The sequence below is a fragment of the Lathamus discolor genome, chromosome 5 (genome assembly GCF_037157495.1).
Source record: "Lathamus discolor isolate bLatDis1 chromosome 5, bLatDis1.hap1, whole genome shotgun sequence".
Taxonomy (NCBI): domain Eukaryota; kingdom Metazoa; phylum Chordata; class Aves; order Psittaciformes; family Psittacidae; genus Lathamus; species Lathamus discolor.
The window spans coordinates 109,928,151-109,948,326 of NC_088888.1; the positions used below are offsets into that span (position 1 = coordinate 109,928,151).

General features: G+C 41.5%; 1 protein-coding gene across 4 annotated transcripts in view; it reads left to right on the forward strand.

Moving 5' to 3' along the window:
- Nucleotides 1-20,176, forward strand: part of KIF13B (kinesin family member 13B) — a 132,222-nt gene that overhangs the window by 20,375 nt on the left and 91,671 nt on the right. The window lies entirely within an intron of this gene.

Sequence of the window (20,176 nt, forward strand, 5' to 3'; positions counted from 1 at the left end):
GAATAACTTTATGCTGAATGAATCTCATTGTTTTTGCTGCAGGCATTTTAGATTATGGGGATGTCCCCCTCCACCTAATTTGAGATAAGATAATCTGAATGTGTTCAGAGTTGAGTATCTGTGGCAGGCATGCTTTAATACTGTCCTGAGAAGATGGTTAAATGCTTCATGGAATTATCAGTGATTGTAACGTGTACTTTATGGCCAGCTAGAATACATGGGTAGGTAATACCACATATAGTCTCCTGTATTTCTTAGATTTTGGAAAATGGATTTACTGTTACCTCTTAGTGTCTTACATTCATTGTCCTGAGGAACCTTGAACAAGTTGCTGGAGTTACTTTTGTGCATCAGTTTGAGGTTACTTGTCCTTTTTTTGTTATGGTGGCAATAATGCAAATAATTAAAGAATAACAAAAAAGAATTAGAACTTCAAAAGCTGACACTGTTACACTTGATGCTCCATTATATTTAAGGGGGTTAGCAAAATTCTGCCACCATTTTACAGCTTTGTAACGTTGGAAGTAATGCTATGGAAGGCAGAGGAAATTGTTTCTGTCTATCTTTGTTTTCAAGCTCTTACAGCAAGAAGGAAAAATTGTAACTACTGTAGCACCTCAAGATTTGCTTTCATATTTTATATTCTTTTACCTATTTCAGTTTGTAGATGGGAACGAGATAGAAGGACTTTTTTTTTTCTTCTCCTCCTCTGAGGAGAAATCAACAATCAACCTCTTGTAGGTATTTTGGGGGTTTGTTTCTCATGAGCTAGGTCTGCAGGAATGCAGCATCTGCTGCTCTTGTACGGGCAGCACCCTTCCCTCTGGGCTGGAATGTCAGTCCTTCCTGGAAAGAAGCTGTGGAGAGATGACAGTTTATGGCCTCCTCCTAAAAGGCACACTAAGTTCTGTTCTTGCTGCAGTTTTAAAGGCACCAAGCTATTCTCCCCTGGTTCTAATTTACATTAAAATAACTTGTGTCTTTATCCATTCCTTTGATATGGAGCAGGACAAAGTCTGATCATATAAACTTTGTCTTCCTGTGTGCTGCTGTGGTATAAAGTGTCTATATTCAGTAATCTGGGTGTATGTGAAATAAAATAACATTTTAATTAGTGCTTTAAAGTTCACAGCAGCTTTGATATGCATAAACCATCTTACAAGAATGCAAAGCCCAACTGTCCAATAAGCGCTCCTTTGAGGAGAGAAACAATCAGGTTAAGCGGTGATTTTTTTTTTTTTTTTTTTTCTATATAAGTGTAGAGGGAGAGGGCTGGACTTTCAAGATGCCCAGGGAGAGGATGGGTGTCTGGTAAGGTCAGTGGCTGCATTGGGGAATTGAGGTTTTGCCTCAGCTTTACTGTACGCTTCTTATCTGATTGTAGGACAGTCACTTCACATTCTTTTCTTCCATTTCTAGCCTCTAAAATAAATTGGCATTTTCTGCTATCTTTTCTGTTTGATACCTAGTGCAAGAAGGGGTTTATTGTATGAGGAAGGTAGGGTTTTTTATTGTTTGAGGAGAGTGGGTTTTGGTTTGGTTTTGCTGTTGTTTTAGGTTTTTTTGGGTTTGGGGTGGGTTTTTTTGTCTTTGTTTTGAAAAAACAGAAAGCTTCTTGTGCTGGTGTATAATTAATTAGGTCACATAGCTCAGTGGGACCACAGCTCAGGGCCTCTGTGTTGTGGTAGTGACATAAAGAAACCCTACATCTTAATGTGTATTGTCAGAGGTTCTCAGGCTTGTCCACTTACTTTCATTTTTAGCCTTTTGGAAAGCATGGTATCATTTTTGTTCTTTTTCCTCAAGGTTTGTAGGCTTCTGCCAGCATTTTGTTCTGTTCTTCAGCAGTTACAGCTCTACTGTGCTGATCAGATAACTGAAATGAAGAAACAGGATATCCACACAGCTTTTATCTGAATAGCCCTTCTGCAATGAGCACTTACATCTCTCTGAGTTGTTTTAAGCATTATTTGCATATGTTTATGATCTGAATTTTATTTATACTTGGTAACAAATGTAATTATCAAAATGTTACCTGATATGGAAAACTCTAATCAGAAGTGACATTATCAGTTGGGATTTTTTTCTGTCCAGTCTTCTCTTTACTCTTCTGAGTAATTTGACTGGTATTTGTCACCAGCCAGCCTTCATGCGATAGCCCAGATAGTTCTGGTTTCTTCCTGAAGACATATCCAGAGATAATGACTTGTCCTGTGTCCTGGTTTTCTAGGAAGAAAATTAACTCTATCCCAGCTGAAAACAGGAGACAGAGTTTGCAGCAATGGTACCGTGTAAAGGGAAATTACAGTGTGCTGAGCAGAAAAAGAAATACTTCAGGGGTGTGAAGGAAGAAAAAAGAAGCCAAAAAGCATATGCAAATTTTGTGGCAGAGAAGAGAGAAATAGGGATGGTTCTGGGAGGAAGCAATTATCTGGTTGCTTTACTCAGCTGCTAAAACCACATATGTACTAGCTAAGACATAGAAGCATCTCTACCACCTGCAATCTTAGTACCTGTACTGCCCACAATAGCAAATAAATTACACAGTAACTTCATGTTAAAACCTTACATCCTTGCTTCACTCCAGCCTGTGCAGCTGTTCTCTGCAAAGTTTCACACATAGTAATTATCTCTTCCTCTCACCACTAAGATACCTTTCTTTACTGCTGCTAGAGTTTAATTGAACTGCAGGGAGAGCCCTGGCAGGTTCTTTGCAGCATACCCAACACATGAGTTATGCTGGATTAGTAGAACCATGGCAGGTTCACACTGTAATATGGAGTACAAGTGATATGCTTCTGGAAGCTGGATAATTACTGCAGCACTTTGACACAGGTTTGGAAGTAGGCATAGAGTAGTCCTCTATGACCCAATCTCTGGTGACAGTAAACAGTCTTGTGGTTACGTAGTGAGGTGTTTTATTTGTCAAGGTGACACAAGGTGAAACTGATAAAGCTCACTAGTATCACACGACTTATATCCTGGTATGGCTTCCTGTGAAATGATGTTATCCTTCTGTACTAAGAATATTGTATACTTCATAATCAGACATTTCCTCACACCTATATTTTCCTTGTCTGTGCTTCTAGTCCCTGTTCAGGTCTCTTGGATGATACTTTCCCAGGTAAGGTGATGTCAGCAACCCCCTTCCAGAGGACACTGCTGTGATTCTGCACACTTCTATACAAGCTGTTACGCTGAGCAGAGAGGTCAGCTGCCTGCCTTTAGGCTGGAGATTTGAGAGGCAGTGGGGTTCCAGAATATTTTAGAGCTGCTGTAGTAGTGTAGCAGGCTTACTTATGGCAGTCTTAAATGTAGTAATGTATGTGTAGAGTCGCAGGCTGGTTGAGGCTGGAAGGGTCATCAAGTTCGACCCTCCTGCTCAAGCAGGGTCTCCTATTGCTGGTTGCCCAGGAATATGTCCAGATGGTTTTCTTATTATCTCCAAGGATAATTCATGTAGCTCTGTACATTAAGAAAATCATGAATTGTTTGTATACTGTTGAAGAGTGCCCTTAGACAGAATGGTGGAATTTGGAAAACCTTACCTTACAGAGACGTGGTAACAGCTGACAGTCCTCAATATAAATACTAGCTGTCACTGTATAATTGAACCTATAATTAGTATGTTTGAAAGTGAGAGACAGGTTCATTTTCAAGGCAGTAGTGATGTCAGCAGTTATTTGTAAGTTAATTTGGGAGGGGTTATTGGCAAGATGCAAGTCTTTGCCTTCTGGTAAATTATATTTAGCAGAACATCCATCCAGAAACTAAAATAAATATATATATATAATAAAAATCATACTGATCAAATGTTCATCATGAATAATTCTTTTCTAAATTAAAACATAGTTGATACCTCATGCTGGAACAGGACCCAAAGAAACTCCAAGCTGAATATTTTTGCCTCTGTGCTGAGTATTTCTTGTGTTGTAGCTGTTGGCTGCTTTGGCTTCTGTATAAACAAGCTTTGAAGGATGTCATAGGTTTCAGCCTTGCTAAGCATTGGAAATAGGACATTGATCATTAGGTGTTTTAATCATGTATCATATGACCAATGCCTTATGTGGTAATGAACTATGGAAGCATTGTGAAACTTCTGGATTTTAAATAGACGTTGGGCAAGACTGAGTATTCTGAGTATCATGTGAGGTAACCTGATGTTCAGAAAAGGTTGAGATTTCATATGGGGAATAGATGCAGCTGTGTTTTTTCCTCCATCAGTAAGTGTGGATGTACTTTCAATTTCTGAATGGCAAAATCAAGCTTCCTGTTTCTTTGTTGTATCAATTCTTGAATTCGGTTAACTGTCCCACTTAACCTAAATCATCTTCTGTAGCACTCAATGAAAATAGCATATAGTCTGTTCTAGTAAAAATCACTAGCTGTGAAATGGTTCACACAGATACCTTGAATTCTGCTCATGAGCTTCCCTGAAATGTTTGCATTCATAAAGATGATACTGCTCGTGCTACTGTCTGCGTTTGGGGATTTATGACAGGCACCCAAGTTTGCTTTTTATGTGACTATCTCACCTGCAAACCCATAGAGCCCTGCAGTGTTCTCACCTGTGTTTTTTGCCCTTGCCAGTGTGTGCCTGGCATAATTCCTGCTGTCCTTTTTCCTAAATAATCGCAAATTTTCTTAACTTACTGTTTTTCTTTCCTTCAGTCATTTGAGGAATATCTTGCCTGACTTTTGGAGATCTTCACATTAGTGATCACAGCCTGTAGCAAAATTTGACAGAAACACTCCAGGTTACCATGAACTTTGAAATACTTAACATTTTTCTTTGTGTTCTGAACATTAACTGCTACATGGATCCTTGAACCTTGACAATGGCAGATGTTGGAAATGTGGGGTTTAAGTGATAGAGTCACTCAGCTGGGTACTGCATTGGTAACAAATAAATCACCCCATGTAACAGATTGAAACAGCTACTTTGTACGATCAACCAATTCAGAGATGATTTTATACAGAATTTTACATTTCATAATGCATATTGGTATTTACTGCATCCTAATAAAAAGGCAGTCTGCTGCATAGCAGTTGCCTCTCATAGCATCCAGAGTCATAAATGCTTGGATTTTTATGGTGCATATTGGATGGATACTTGCAAAGTGAAGTCCATACCTCCAAAAGCCTGTAATATGAAAAAAAAAAAGCTGTAAAGTGTTGGAAAGGAGAAGCTATAGTTTGAATATATTCAGTTTGACACAGCAGGTTAGGCAGAAAGAAGACTGGTGTTTAGAAGCTCATGGGTCCTGTTTGTGTCTGCGCTTTATCCTTGCTGCAGAGTTTGGCAGATAAAATTCTGAAGACTTCATTGGCGCTAACAAGTTTTAAAACTGTTGCCAAGTTGCATCAAAGTCATTAATCCTTGTTTATTGTCATGGTTAATGCTCAGAACTAGCTTGATTATTTAGGGAAAAGTATTGAAAAAATCCACCCTTGCAGAAAAATGAAGTTAATTTTTATGACAAAAGAAACTAACTTGATGACTTAGTCTGTCCTGGCCTCTCTAGGCCAACTAGAAACTAATTACAACATAATTATGGTTTTCTCCTGCTGTTATCCCCATCTGTATGTAGTGGTTTATAAAATACTATAAAAATGAATGAGATGGCAATAACATAAATATATTTGCAATTTTGCAAATAATAATAAATATTATAAAAATTAATAAATAATTATTAACAGCTAAAGTTTTTAAGCAAGTTTTTAATGTGTGCATTTGCAGAGGACTGTAATGAAATATAATGAGTTCATAATCAGACTTGAAAATTGTTGATGTTTACTCTAAAAGGAGACAGAATCTTACTTTGAAACAATTACTCAAGGGATTTTTAATTGTCATTTGAAGACCTTTTAAATCTGATTTTAAAATTCAGATCCTTTTAGAATACAGTAACAAAGGCAGAATGTAAAATGAGTAATAGTTATTGTAGTTCGGTATATTATCTTTGTTCATCTTTAAAAGGAGATCTCTGTTTTATTATTTGATTTCCAAGTCACTGCACCATAATCTTATGTGAATCTCTTGCTGCTGATGCTTTTTAGGGAATCTTTTTCATTGCTAAACCAACTGAACATATTCAAACTATAGCTCCTCCTGTAAGGCTCCTTTGTAGCCGTTTTCTATTACTTAATGCTAAACATTGCTAGAAAAAAATCATGTCAGGCTGAGAAAGTTTGGGCTCAGGCTGAGGAAGTTGGGGCTGTTCAGCCTGGAGAAGAGAAGGCTGCATGGAGACCTAATAGCAGCCTTCCAGTATCTGAAGGGGGCATATAGGGATGCTGGGGAGGGACTCTTCATCAGGGACTGTAGTGACAGGACAAGAGGTAATGGGTTAAAACTTAAACAGGGGAAGTTTAGATTGGATATAAGGAGGAAATTCTTTCCTGTTAGGGTGGTGAGGCACTGGAATGGGTTGCCCAGGGAGGTTGTGAATGCTCCATCCCTGGCAGTGTTCAAGGCCAGGTTGGATAAAGCCCTGGATGACATGGTTTAGTGTGAGGTGCCCCTGCCCATGGCAGGGGGGTTGGAACTAGATGATCTTGAGGTCCTTTCCAACCCTAACTATTCTATGATTCTATGTCGACAGTGCATCTGAGGTTTGGGGGAGGGAGGATTTCCTCCCCTACTGAAACCCTCTTTCTTAAGGTATTTGAGTGACAAATGGGATGGGACCCCAGAATGGCCTCAGATTCACTTTATACTGTTGCCACGGTGTTGTCTTTGGCCAGGAAGAGCATGGTTACCGAGACATGCAAACATAAAGCAAACTTGTCAGAACAGACAATTATCAGTTGCTGCGTGTTCTGTAGAGATAGAGAGCCTGTGGCCGTCGCAAAGGATGAAGAAGAATCTGTTGTCAGTGTTTTCTGTATTTGCAAGCCATAGGCTCGTTTCGGAGGTGCCTCTTTTTCTTGTCCCAGTCTTCTCTTTTGCCTTTCATCCAGGTGCCATGATGTGCAAAGATAGCTTGATCAGAGAAGAATATCTGTTTCCTTATGTTAGGTCTGTGCATGAATCCAAGTTACTTGGACTTGTGAAGACTTAGGAATTGGCAGGTAGGCCATCAGATGATGCTGATTTAATTTTATTTTTTTTTATAACAATTATATTTTGCATCACTGATTTCATACTGGCAGAATTAATTTTTGGTGGTCCTAAGACAGCAGTGGGTGAATGCAGTGATGTAGACATGCTGCAGATGTCGATAATGAATGATTTACAAATTTTGTAGTGTTTTGGGGAGCACAGTTCTCTTTCCTGTTGGAATAATGTTCTTGTCTGGTAGATCAGTTTGCTGCAATGGAAGCTGCATTAGATATTACTAATTTTATGGGTTTCAGTGAGTTGTGGAATGCTGTAGAGCAGCTGTAACACAAAGCTGATGTGTGGGCCTATGTTTGGGAGGCTTGTGCATTGTCCAAACTTTGCAAAAGCAAATGGTGTCTTAAGTTCTTCATAGTGATGCTGGGCAGGATGTCTGATGAAGGATGGAAGGATTGGAGAGAAGGCCCTTGCTAGGCTTTGTCTTACCCAGCATATCAGCAGTGCTCTGACACCTTGGTTTTGTCTATCCCTGTGGTTCCCAGATGTGCTACATGCCCCAGAACCATGCTGGGTGAGGTTGTAGATACACATGCTATACCCCTCCAAATCCCTGATGTCACCCACTGTCTGCAACCACTGTCCCACAGTGCATCCAGCAAACACAGAATCATAGAATAGTTAGGGTTGGGGAGGACCTTAAGATCATCTAGTTCCAACCCCCCTGCCATGGGCATGACAGACATAACATTCTGCCATCCATACTTTTGCCACTGAATGCATTTTTCTCTACTCCGGACATTGGACCATGTTGCCCGGTGAAGCTGTGGCTGCCCCATCCCTGGCAGTGTTCAGGGCCAGGTTGGACGGGGCTTGGAGCAACCTGGTCTAGTGGAAGGTGTCCCTGCCCATGGCAGGGGTTGGAACTGGATGAGCTTTAAGATCCCTTCCAACCCAAACCACTCTAGATATACTTCTGAGTCAAGTCACCTTCTTTATTTTTGTCCTGTGTTGAGTCTGAGTACCAGTTTTCCACCCAGGAACTGCTGAGTGCAGGGTACTTACTAAAGTTCTAGAAGGTCAACCCCAAACTTGAGTACTTAGTAAGCATCAGAAAACAGCATATCGTGTTATCCTGGGCAAGTCTCCCTCTTGGAGGGCACAGCTGTTCTTGCCTTATGTACCTGCTTTATGTGACCAGAGATGCTATTAGTTAGCAGTTTTGAAGTATTGCACAGCTATGAGTTACCTCTCCAAAATCTTGGAGTATTTAATGGAATGAGTAGGGAGAAGTGAGTACGTGACAGCTCTGCCTGCTGGCTGACATTTCTCCCTGAAGCTACAAAATAGCTGCAAGTCTTACAGCTTTATTTTAACCCCCTGGGAGGTTTACCTTGCATTTAACAGCTGAAACAATGCAGACATGGAGAACTTCAAAGTGACTTTGCTTCCACAGCAGTGAGATCCAGGCAGAGCAGGTTCCTTCCTGTAAACACTCACTTTCCGTGGCTCAAATACTTTGCTTTTTTAAAAGCACCTTCATTAAGAACCACCTACTAATACTGTGTCCAGGAGTTTGACAGTGTGTATGATCCTCCTGGTTTGTGCTGTGGGGAAGATACACTAATCTTTCCACATTCTTAGGAAGTTGGATAGGATGGATTGAATTGTTTTTATGGTCAGTGGAGACCTTATATCAGTCTTCCAATACCTAAGGGGGCCCTCCATGAAATGTGGAGAGCGACTTACGACATGAGCATGTCATGACAGGACAAGGGAGAATGGCTTTAAACTGAGAGAGGAGAGATTTAGATGAGATATTGGGAAGTTGTTCCCTGTGAGGGTGGTAAAGCCCTGGCATAGGTTACCCAGAGGAGCTGTGGCAGTGTTCAAGGCCAGGTTGGACAGGGCTTGGGGCAACCTGGTCTAGTGGAAGGTGTCTGTGCCTGTGCAGGGGGTTGTAACTGAATGGGCTTTCAGGTCCCTCCCAAACTATTCTGTGATTATTTTTTTAATATCTCTAAGTTTTAGAACCTATTCTAGGCCTTCCTTGTGCACACAACCAACAATTTATACAATATGTTTATCTCGTGAATCAGTGCTTCAGAAAGGTTTGTTCTGTTTTATCAGTTTTTAATCTGCAGTGGTTGAGGATCTGATGCAGATAGAAATCTTATTTTTTATCATCAAAGACTGCTTATCGCAGTGAAAAGTTCACTGCTGGCAGCTACTGTGGTGTAAGCAACCAAGTGATGCTGGTTTAACATTGCTAACTTGAGCTGCAAATCCCACAAGCTGAAAGGTAAGTAGGAGGCAACTGAGTTATTTGAAATGACAAGGTTATTTTCTCGCGGTCTTAAGTGATTCTGTTCTACCTTATCCCACTTGTTTGCTGATACTGTCTGCTGGCACTCGAGACTGTTTTGATACCATGGAGATTTTGTCTGAGGCTGATTGCTGCTCTCGTTTGGGGTTCCCTATTTAAGTGGAGCTTTGGTGTTGCAGTTTCCTTGACAGGAATGTGAAGTGTGAATTGATAGACTAATGTTGTCTATTTAGCTAAACCAAAAAAAAATCTTGGTTCCTGTGCTTTGGTATTTGAAAGTTAAGGGGATTTGGTTTCTATTGCAGTACTCATTCTGTAAAAGTGAGACCATTTTCTGTGCTGTAGCCTTGCATACTTGTGCTTTGCTATGGCATTTTCCATTCTGGGATTTTATAAGAATCATTCAGTATTTCCTGGATCTAGCTTAAACCATGACACCATAAAATATTTGTTCCTATGATATAAGACAGGAAGTCTTTGAACAGGTAGTCTTTGACACATAGGTTTAAGTCAGTAGTATGAAATGGCTTTAGCTGCTTATCGTTTGCTTCAATTCCAATAAGCAAGACCTTGGGCCCACTGTAGGAGAGGATCTGGTTCGAGACCATCTTAAAAATCTGAACACGCTCAAGTCCGTGGGACCAGATGGAATCCATCCGCGGGTCCTGAAGGAGCTGGCGAATGAAGTTGCTAAGCCACTGGCTATCGTATTTGAAAAATCATGGCAGTCAGGTGAAGTTCCCGACGACTGGAAAAAGGGAAATATAACCCCCATTTTCAAGAAGGGGAAAATGGAAGACCTGGGGAATTACAGACCAGTCAGTCTCACCTCTGCCTGGCAAAATCTTGGAGCACATTCTCCTGGAAGGCATGCTAAGGCACATGAAAAACAACAAGGTGCTTGGTGACAGCCAGCATGGCTTCACTAAGGGGAAATCCTGCCTGACCAATTTGGTGGCCTTCTGTGATGGGGCTACAGAATTGATGGATAAGGGTAAAGCAGTTGACGTCATCTACCTGGACTTGTGCAAAGCGTTTGACACTGTCCCACACGACAACCTTCTCTCTAAATTGGAGAGATATCAGTTTGATGGATGGACCACTTGGTGGGTAAAGAACTGGCTGGATGGCCGCACACAAAGAGTTGTGGTCAATGGCTCGATGTCCGGCTGGAGACCGGTAACAAGTGGTGTCCCTCAGGGATCGGTGTTAGGACCGGTCTTGTTTAACATCTTTGTTGCTGACATGGACAGTGGATTGAGTGCGCCCTCAGCAAGTTTGCTGATGACACCAAGCTGTGTGGTCCGGTTGATATGCTGGAGGGAAGAGATGCCATCCAGAGGGACCTTGACACGCTTGTGAGGTGGGCTGATGCCAACCTTATGAAGTTCAACCATGACAAGTGCAAGGTCCTACACCTAGGTCGGAGCAATCCCAGGCACAGCTACAGACTGGGCAAAGAAGAGATTCAGAGTGGCCCTGCAGAAAAGGCCTTGGGGGTGCTGGTTGATGAGAAAATGAACATGAGCTGGCTTCAGTGTGCGCTCGCAGCCCAGAAAGCCAACCGTATCCTGGGCTGCATCAAAAGGAGTGTGACTATCAGGTCGAAGGAGGTGATTCTGCCCTTCTACTCTGCTCTTGTGAGACCTCACCTGGAGTATTGTGTGCAGTTCTGGTGTCCTCAACATAAAAAGGACATGGAACTGCTGGAACAAGTCCAGAGGAGGGCCACGAGGATGATCAGGGGACTGGAGCACCTCCCGTATGAAGACAGGCTGAGGAAGTTGGGGCTTTTCAGCCTGGAGAAGAGAAGGCTGCGTGGGGACCTAATAGCAGCCTTCCAGTATCTGAAGGGGGCTTATAGGGATGCTGGGGAGGGACTCTTCTTCAGGGACTGTAGTGACAGGTCAAGGGGTAATGGGTTAAAACTTAAACAGGGGAAGTTTAGATTGGATATAAGGAGGAAATTCTTTCCTGTTAGGGTGGTGAGGCACTGGAATGGGTTGCCCAGGGAGGTTGTGAGTGCTCCATCCCTGGCAGTGTTCAAGGCCAGGTTGGATGAAGCCTTGGGTGGGATGGTTTAGTGTGAGGTGCCCCTGCCCATGGCAGGGGGGTTGGAACTGGATGATCTTGAGGTCCTTTCCAACCCTAACTATTCTATGATTCCATGATTCTATGAAAGGTTTGGAAGTGGAAGTCACCTTATCATAGGACTGAGTATAAAATGTGATATTTGTGTGTGAGATACATGCTGCCAGCAGATATTTGTCTCATTACTGAATTTTGTTTTGCTCAAATATGTCTTCACACAGTTAAGTTTTAGAGACTGAAGGATTAGACGTGAAGTTCTTCACATGCTGGTGCTAGCACATGACTTGTGCATGATAGGAAGTGGTGTCATCATCTTGGAAACTTGCACTGTGAGAAGGGAAGGGTATGACAAAGACTAAGTGTATGAAAGCCTAAAACTAGAGAAATACAAAGTAAGAGTGTACGATTTTTAACTGCAAAGGTTATGAACTATTGGAGCAAACTATGACAGGTAGCAGTGGGCTCTTGTTTACAATAAAAAGAATGTTTTTCAGAAGGAGCTGTGATAGCCAAACACAAGTTGATCGGTGTAATTTTGCAGCTGGTACTACAAGGTCAGGTTAACTGTCAAACCTGACCAGCTGTGATATCTCTGAATATATAGAGGACATGGAAGTATGGTGCATGGTCATAGGACAGATATAAATCAGTAATGACCAAGGCCAGGGAAGACAGGGCTTTGAGCAATCTGATCTAGTGGAAGATGTCCCTGCAGGCCTTGGAACTAGATGATCTTTAAGGTCCCTTCCAACCCAAACCACTCTGTGATCCTATGATGTGTCAAATTTATTCAGTTTTAATATGCTCCAAGTTGTTTGTGGTTGCATTAAAATGAGATTTTGCATGGGCTGTGTGACAATGTCTGATAACCTCCCTGAAGTGTCTGTTTATCTGTATTCAGTTCAAAAAGCTGTTCATATTGGTATGAACAACTCTGTGAACAAGCCTCATTTAATTTGGTGGCTGAAAGGAAAGCTTCATGTGGGAAAAGGCAGGGCAATACATTACTATGAGGTCTTAAGTGCAATCTCCCTCCCCTTGCCTTCTTTCTAAAGCCGTTAGGTGCTGGACAAAATGAGTTGTGTTGTGAAATTCTCTTCCTTAGGTTGGCATGACAGGCAATAAAGCATGTAGCGGGAGTGGGGGACAAAGAAGGCTCTGAGCGCTGCCTTTGCAGCCAGCACGGGCAGCCTTGGATAAGTTACTGTTCCCCTTTACCATATCCATACAGTGAGAACAATGCAAGAGGCTTTAAGAGGCTCTTGATGCTTTTCTATTATTTAAAAATAAAAATAAAAAAAAAAGAAAAGCTTCACATTTAAGTAGTCTGGTTTTGAATCATTGTTGATTTTGTTGATAGCACAGGTAGCAGAGTTAATGCCCCTGAACCAGGTGACAAACACACTCACAAACCCCAACACTGACTGATCTAAGGTTTATAAAATTTTAATGTAGATTTTTTTAATCATATCCATATGCTGTGATAGTTCAATAGGATGTGTTTAAGAACATAAAGTGAATAAGCTCGCTGGGCTTGAAAGACTGCTTCATTGCATATTGCTCATTGATAAATATGATCGCTAGGCTTATTTGTTAAACTAAGCAGGGTTGTTTTTAATGAAGGTTTACTTTGCATCTAGTACAGGAATGGTTATATGTGTACTTATCCATGATTTTCTTTCTAATGAACTATGAAGGGCTATATATTGATGTTCTAAGTGCTGGAGCACCTCTGCTATGGAGACAGGTTGAGAGACCTGGACTTGTTCAGCCTGGAGAAGAGAAGGCTCCAGAGAGACCTTAGAGCAGCTTCTAGTGCCTAAAGGAGCCAAAAAGGAATATGGAGAGGGGTTTTTGACAAGAGCCTGTAGGGATGGAACAAGGGGGAATAGCTTTAAACTGACAGAAGGGAGATTTAGATGAGATATGATGCAGAAGTTGTTCCCTGTGAGGGTGGTAAGGCCCTGACACAGGTTACCCAGGGAAGCTGTGGCTGCCTCATCCCTGGCAGTGTTCAAAGCCAGGCTGGATGGGGCTTTAAGCAGACTGGTTTAGTGGAAGGTGTCCCTGACCATCACAATAGGGTTGGAACTGGATGAGCTTTAAGTCCTTCCCAGCCAAAACCATTCTGTAATTCTATAGTGTTTGAATGGGTTTAGTATTGAATCTTCTAAGCACTCGTACTTTTTCCATGACTTATATTTAGCAGCTGAACTGCAAAACCATTCCATTGGGGAAGAATAAATAGCTTGGGGAGGATACCAAATGCTTTATTTTATTTTAATTTTTTCCTGCTAATTTCTGTTGGGTTTGCTCAGTGATTTTTAGGGAGGCTAAGTCAGTTGCCTGATTTCTGAAAGGAGCATTGGACTTAACACAAGCTAGGACCTTTGAATGGCTTACAAAAGAGCTTGAGAGTTTTAAAATCTCTTTTGGTATCTGAATCCTACTTGAAACTGTATGGCAGCTAAAAAAAACAAATCTTCGATATTCCTCAAGTTTATAACGTGGGGGATTGCAGCATTGGCAGCCTTTCAAGCAAGTTATGCTTGTAACATATTTTCCTTTCTTTTTGCAAGTCATGTTTTAAACAGATTTCTTTCCCTTTCAACTCTGGAAGGCAAATGCAATGTTTCAAATGCTGTGTTGCACTTGGAGAGGGTAGATTTTCCTCTCGTTCTGTAGAACAATAAATGGGAACTTGCATGTTTAAAATTGCTTCCTCTTGGGAGTATTCAGTCATTAAATTGCTGATGGGAAAATCAAAGTTCAAGGGGAAAAAATAGAGGTGTAAGGAGGGAGTTAGAAGCAAGGGGGGATCTCTTCAGGTGCTTGCTTTTAACACAGAGCCAAACACAAACTGTGTTTTGAAGCCCTTGTGTGTGGGCCAAGTGTCTGTCTGAATTCTTTCCAGCTCTGACGCTTGACAGTTTCAAAAGCCTGTCTCCTTTTGCTATCTCAGTTCCACCAGAAACTGTACGGCGCTATGTGCCTGGACAGTCTGATCAGCCGAGAAGGTGAAGCTGCATTCCTATGGGCTGCTCCAGTCCTGCATAAATGCTGATTTAGTATTGTCTGTTGGGGGTGTAGGGAGAGAACTGTACCCTCAGCCCATTGATTTATAATTGTACCACTTATATAAAGTGCTGTATTCCCTGGAGACTGATTTCCTGGTCACTGTAACCAGCACAATAGCAGCAGTGCATTTCTGTCTCCCCCTCAATTCAACAGTACAATAACTAGAGCCAATGGAGGTTGCCAGCAAGGATAAGTACCCTCTGCTCATTCTACACGTTTCAGCAGCAGTAACTCAGGGTGGTAGTGCAAATACTGCAAATCAGGACAGCAGACTCCGCTTTGCGCTACTGGTAAGTAAGGCGTGCTAAGAAGCTTAGAATCACAAGATAGTTTGGGTTGGAGGGGACCCTAAAGCTAGTTCCAACACCCACTGCCATGGGCAGGGACACCTTCCACTAGACCAGGTTGCTCTGAGCCCTGTCTAACCTGGCCTTGAGCACTGCCAGGGATGGGGCAGCCACAGCTTCTCTGGGCAACCTGTGCCAGGGTCTCACCACCCCCACAGGGAGCAACTTCCTAATATCTAATCTAAAAATTGGGTGTGATGTCTTAGAGGTGATGCTTGATCTTTAAACACCTTTTATTCATCTTCTGCTTAAAATAGCAGCTTAAATTTATTTATTTTTATGGGACCTAGTTAAGAAATCCTAGAATACATGTTCCGAGAGCATGTACAATTCTAATACGGTAATAACTGCAGTTGCAATACCTGTAGAGAGGAATTTTATCTCTGTGTCCTGTTTTTTGGAGCATCAAAATGACCAAATTGAGTATCTAGCGTATCTTCTATTTTTGTGGTTATGCTTGGACAGACTTATTCAATCAACTGCATGAATGAGCACTTGTGGATTTCATAAGCCAGAGTGGACAAATTATGGTAATTAGGCATCTTGTCTATTTTGTTATTCTGGCTGCAGAGCATTAATGAGGTTAAAGGAATACTGTCAAGTTGATGAAGGTACAAAATTGGCTTACCAAAAAGCTGTCATTGTTCTGCTGTGTGTATCTGAGTGCTTTGAGTTTTAGGATGTTCTTTCTGCATCTTAGTTTCATGACAGCCTTTCATGTAAAGGCAGGCAGAATGTTGCACGTCTGTGGTATGGAAGCCACATGAGGTTATTGCTTCTTGGAGTTTGTTTCTTTTAAATGCTGTCAAATAACTTGACAATCCCCAAAGTTCATTTTATGCAGTGGGTCGCCTGTAATGGTTCTAGAAATGCATCCTTCTCCATTCTGCTGGGTATGGCATCTGTACATCTAATATTATAGAGAACTGAATGCAGTAGAGAAATGGATAATGTTTTTAGAGTATTGCTGCTTGTGAATTCCATTGTCTTCTATATGTGCTTTGCTAAACGTGTGCACAGCTGTCATAAGACCAGTTTTCTGGTCTTACTGTGTTTACATGGCTTAGAATGCAATGCTCATAATGAGAGGTGCATCAAAGAACTCCCCCCCAAACCAGCCAAACAACAACAAAACACCACAAAAAAAACCCAACCCAACCAACCAAACCAACCCCCAAACAAACAAAAAACCCAACCCAAAACTGCCCGAAGAACCAGCTGAATAACACCAAAATTAGGTGAATTAGCTTGTTTGTTAAAATTGAGCCAGTGTTCAGAAAGAAGTTCCAGCTGAGGAAAAGCCAGTGTGCTGAAGCCTGATTGTCTGAGGAGCTCACTCAGCTCTTAACATGTGATCTGATCTTTACATGAATATCCCTCTGCTTCTGTTTCCTCTTATGTATGTTGTCAGCTGTTATACTTAGTTCTTATGATGTCCATCAGCTTCTATCTGAAAGTCAGAGATTAATCTCACATTCATTAAGTGTTTTTTATCAAAGTAAACTATTAAGTCTCCCCTTTGCAACAAAATGCTGGGAAGAGAGATGACTTCTACCCACCACTTTTCAGGGCTGTGTTTTGGGGAAAACAACTATTAACAAATTGTTTCTTTTGCAACATAAGCTTTAGCCTAGGGCAGCTGACCTTGGATGATCTCCCAACCTGCCTGCAAACTGACAGCTTTTGCTTTGTTGCTTCCTGTCAGCAAGAGAAGGAGGATAGCTTAGCACATCCAAAAGACTGGTTCCAGTGCTGTTTTAGAACTGACTGTGAGAGGTGGCCATGGGTGCCAGGCACTGTCCCTAAAGGTCTGCAGAAGAAATAAGGTCTGCTGCCTGTAGATGTGAATTTGTTCCTTCAGGGCTCACACAGGTCCTTTAGAAAATTAATACGGTTTTATCAAGTGCGTGTGTGTGTGTGTGTGAAGATTGAAAAGCATTTCTAGATGGCATAACAGCTAAAACACTTATTTTTCACTATGGCTTCAACCATTGCTGCCATGGCTGGTGTGATACTATTGCTAGCAAGAGCAGGGAATCTGAAAAAGGAAAGTATATGCAGGGCTGTTAAAAGTCATTTTACTATGGGGGCTGCATGATCTTAGCGCTGTGCTCCAGATGAGACAGACAATGTGTCAACTCTCAGGGAGAATTTTGGCTGTTGACTCTTTCCTCCCACCCTGTTCAGATGGAAAATACTAGCTCCATGTGTGGCTCTTCAGTTGTGCTGCATATTTGCAGTTTGTCTCTTTAAATATATGCTAACTGGTGGTATATAGCAAACTTCTTTGTAAACCAGTCAGGTTTGGGATTCCTTTTTTCCCTTCAGTTACTGTTTTTATGAATATGTGATAATTTATAGTGGTGGAAAGTGTGATCTCTGTGGAACAGCTAACCCCCAAATACACTGTAGACTATTTTTAACAAGACTACTAGTATATTTTCATGAAATAGCTTTTCCTCCTTTCGAATAGAGAGCCCCTCTTCCTGTTTCCGTTACAAGCCCCCTCCAAAACAGGTCAGACATTAATGTTTTCTTGAGCAACTTGTATGTGTGGGGGGGTTGTTTCATTTTTTAAGGAAGTAACATGCCATTGAGTTGATACATCTGCACCGTTTGGGGCAGTTATTGTCAGGAAAATGTCTACATGGAAAAGGCGACAGTTGAGTTTAACTGATGTATGTGGTCTAACTGTAAAGCATTGCAGCTTCCACGCATTTGAGTTTCTCTGCTTGTACCATGTAGTGTGGAAGCTTGAAAATCATCCCCCTACTTCGCTGGGAAGAGATGTAATATTTTGGCTACAACTTCACGGTTTATTATTACACAGTATTTTATATGGTAACGATACAAACGGGAAGGAGACCAGCTGACTCTTAAATTCCACACTGAGTTATGTTGGGTTCTTGTTTTTTAAAGTGTGACTGCAAATCTGCTATGTGACTTCAAGTGGATGATGCAGTAACCACAGAATCCAGCAGTGACATTTTAGGAGTACATTTGATTAACAGTTCTTGTTTCGTCATACTACATGAAGTGTGTTAAGGGTTAGATGTATAGCCTTAAATTAGCAAAAAAAATCGTATTTGGTTTTCAGCTTCTCAAGAAGGCCTGTCTGATGTCTTTTGGATTTAGAGAAACACCGTATGGGTGATGCAAGGGAGTGGCTACAAACTGTTTAAGTCAGTGCTGTTCATCTGTTAAAATTCCAGTATCTTCCTGTTCCCCAACATAGACATTTATAACTGCTTTTTGTAATTCATAGAATCATAGAATCAGAGAATGGTTTGGATTGGAAGGGACCTCAAAGCTCATTCAGTTCCAACCCGCTGCCATGGGCAGGGACACCTTCCACTAGACAAGGCTGCTCCAAGCCCTGTCCAACCTGGCCTTCAACACTGCCAAGGGATGGGGCAGCCACAGCTTCTCTGGGCAGCCTGTGCCAGGGCCTCACCACCCTCACAGGGAAGAACTTCTTCCTAAGAGCTCATCTCAATCTCCCCTCTGTCAGTTTAAAAACATTCCCCCTCTTCCTATCTTTTCCTGCCCTTGTCCAAAGTTCCTCTCCAGCTTTCTTGTCAGGCCATTTACAGGCTGGAAGCTGCTCTAAGGTCTTCCTGCAGTCTTCTCTACTCTAGGATGAGCTGCAGGTATTGTTCAGCACCTTTCTAATCTCTGAATTTGGTTTAGCATTAGCAAAAATAATGCCTTTCTTGGTGATGTGTATGTTTAAAATAATTAAAAGGGATTCTCTTGATACGTGTAGAAACATCTGCTTTTATTATTGTTTACAGGGGCACTGCTGCATACAGTACTAAATCACAATTGTGTCATATAAAGTGCTTTTGCATATGCTGTCCCATATGGATCACAGTCACGCAGGCAACAACTTGCATCTAAAAGCAAGACACTTCAGTTATAAGAGACAACCAGCAGGCAATCTGGAAGTTCAAAGTTAGAATTCAGCAGAAACCAGCATTTGACTCCTTTCAGCACACATGAAAGACTGACATCTCATTACTGTTTATGAATACCAGCAACTAGCTGTGTAGCCTGCACTTGCAGACTTAAAATAGCTTCTTTGCAATGCAAACTTGGCATTGGGAGTTCATGTGATACTACCTTTGTGTTGTTTTTTTTTTCAGGAGAATGAATGACTCCTTAACTATGTATGTGAGCTATCATGCTATCACTGAAATAATCACTGAGACCGCAGAATACAGAACACTTTCCACATGGCGCGTACCACATTTTGTCTCCCAAATAGATCATTGGAAAAGGGAAAGAGAGGTTTAAGTGAAACCAGCTGCTAGCAAGTGTCTGGTGCAAGTGGCTACTGTGGAACAACAGAGCAGTATGAGGAGGTAAACAGGTCAGATTTTAGGTTGGAGATGACTTTCTATCTTTTACTTGGTTTAAGTTTTTGTACTTTCAGAATTTCAGCTTCTTCAGAGAATATTGTGCCCAGAATGTAACCAAACCCATATCAAACATAGACTACATCCACATACACTTCACAAAGAAATTACATAGTATTTGGTTAGAATCATAGAATCATAGAATAGTTAGGGTTGGAAAGGACCTCAAGATCATCTAGTTCCAACTCCCCTGCCATGGGCAGGGACACCTCACACTAAACCATCCCACCCAAGGCTTCATCCAACCTGGCCTTGAACACTGCCAGGGATGGAGCACTCACAACCTCCCTGGGCAACCGATTCCAGTGCCTCACCACCCTAACAGCATGGTTAAAATGTGGCCTTCTAGTCATGGTAGAATTATTTTAAGAAGGATGCATATTTAGGTGGAGAATTCAGAAGCAGGAGCTAGAAATTTCATTAGACTACAACAAGGAAATGTGACTGCTTTTCTGGATTATTGAGGGGGTTTCCTTCTTTAATTACAACACTTTATAGCAGGATTGACTGGTGACACAGAAACTTTTGGTTTATCCCTGTACTACCAGGCCACAAGCTGTTCTCATGATCAGTGATGAGAATGAAGTTATTTCTACATTTTCTGCAGTGCCTGAGTATGCATTTTATATTAATCATTCCTGGCAGTGGGAACCAGCACTCAGGTCTCACTTTCTGAGTAATTGATAGTTTTGTTCATTAGGACTTTCTAAAAAACCAGTTTATTATGTCAGAGTTTACAGAAAAGCCAAATAACTTTTTTCACCATCCAGGATGGACATCGTAGATGCTTTAGTCCAGAAAAAGGTTCTGGGCTTTGAATTCACAACTAGCATAGGATCTGACCTGCAGTTATTAC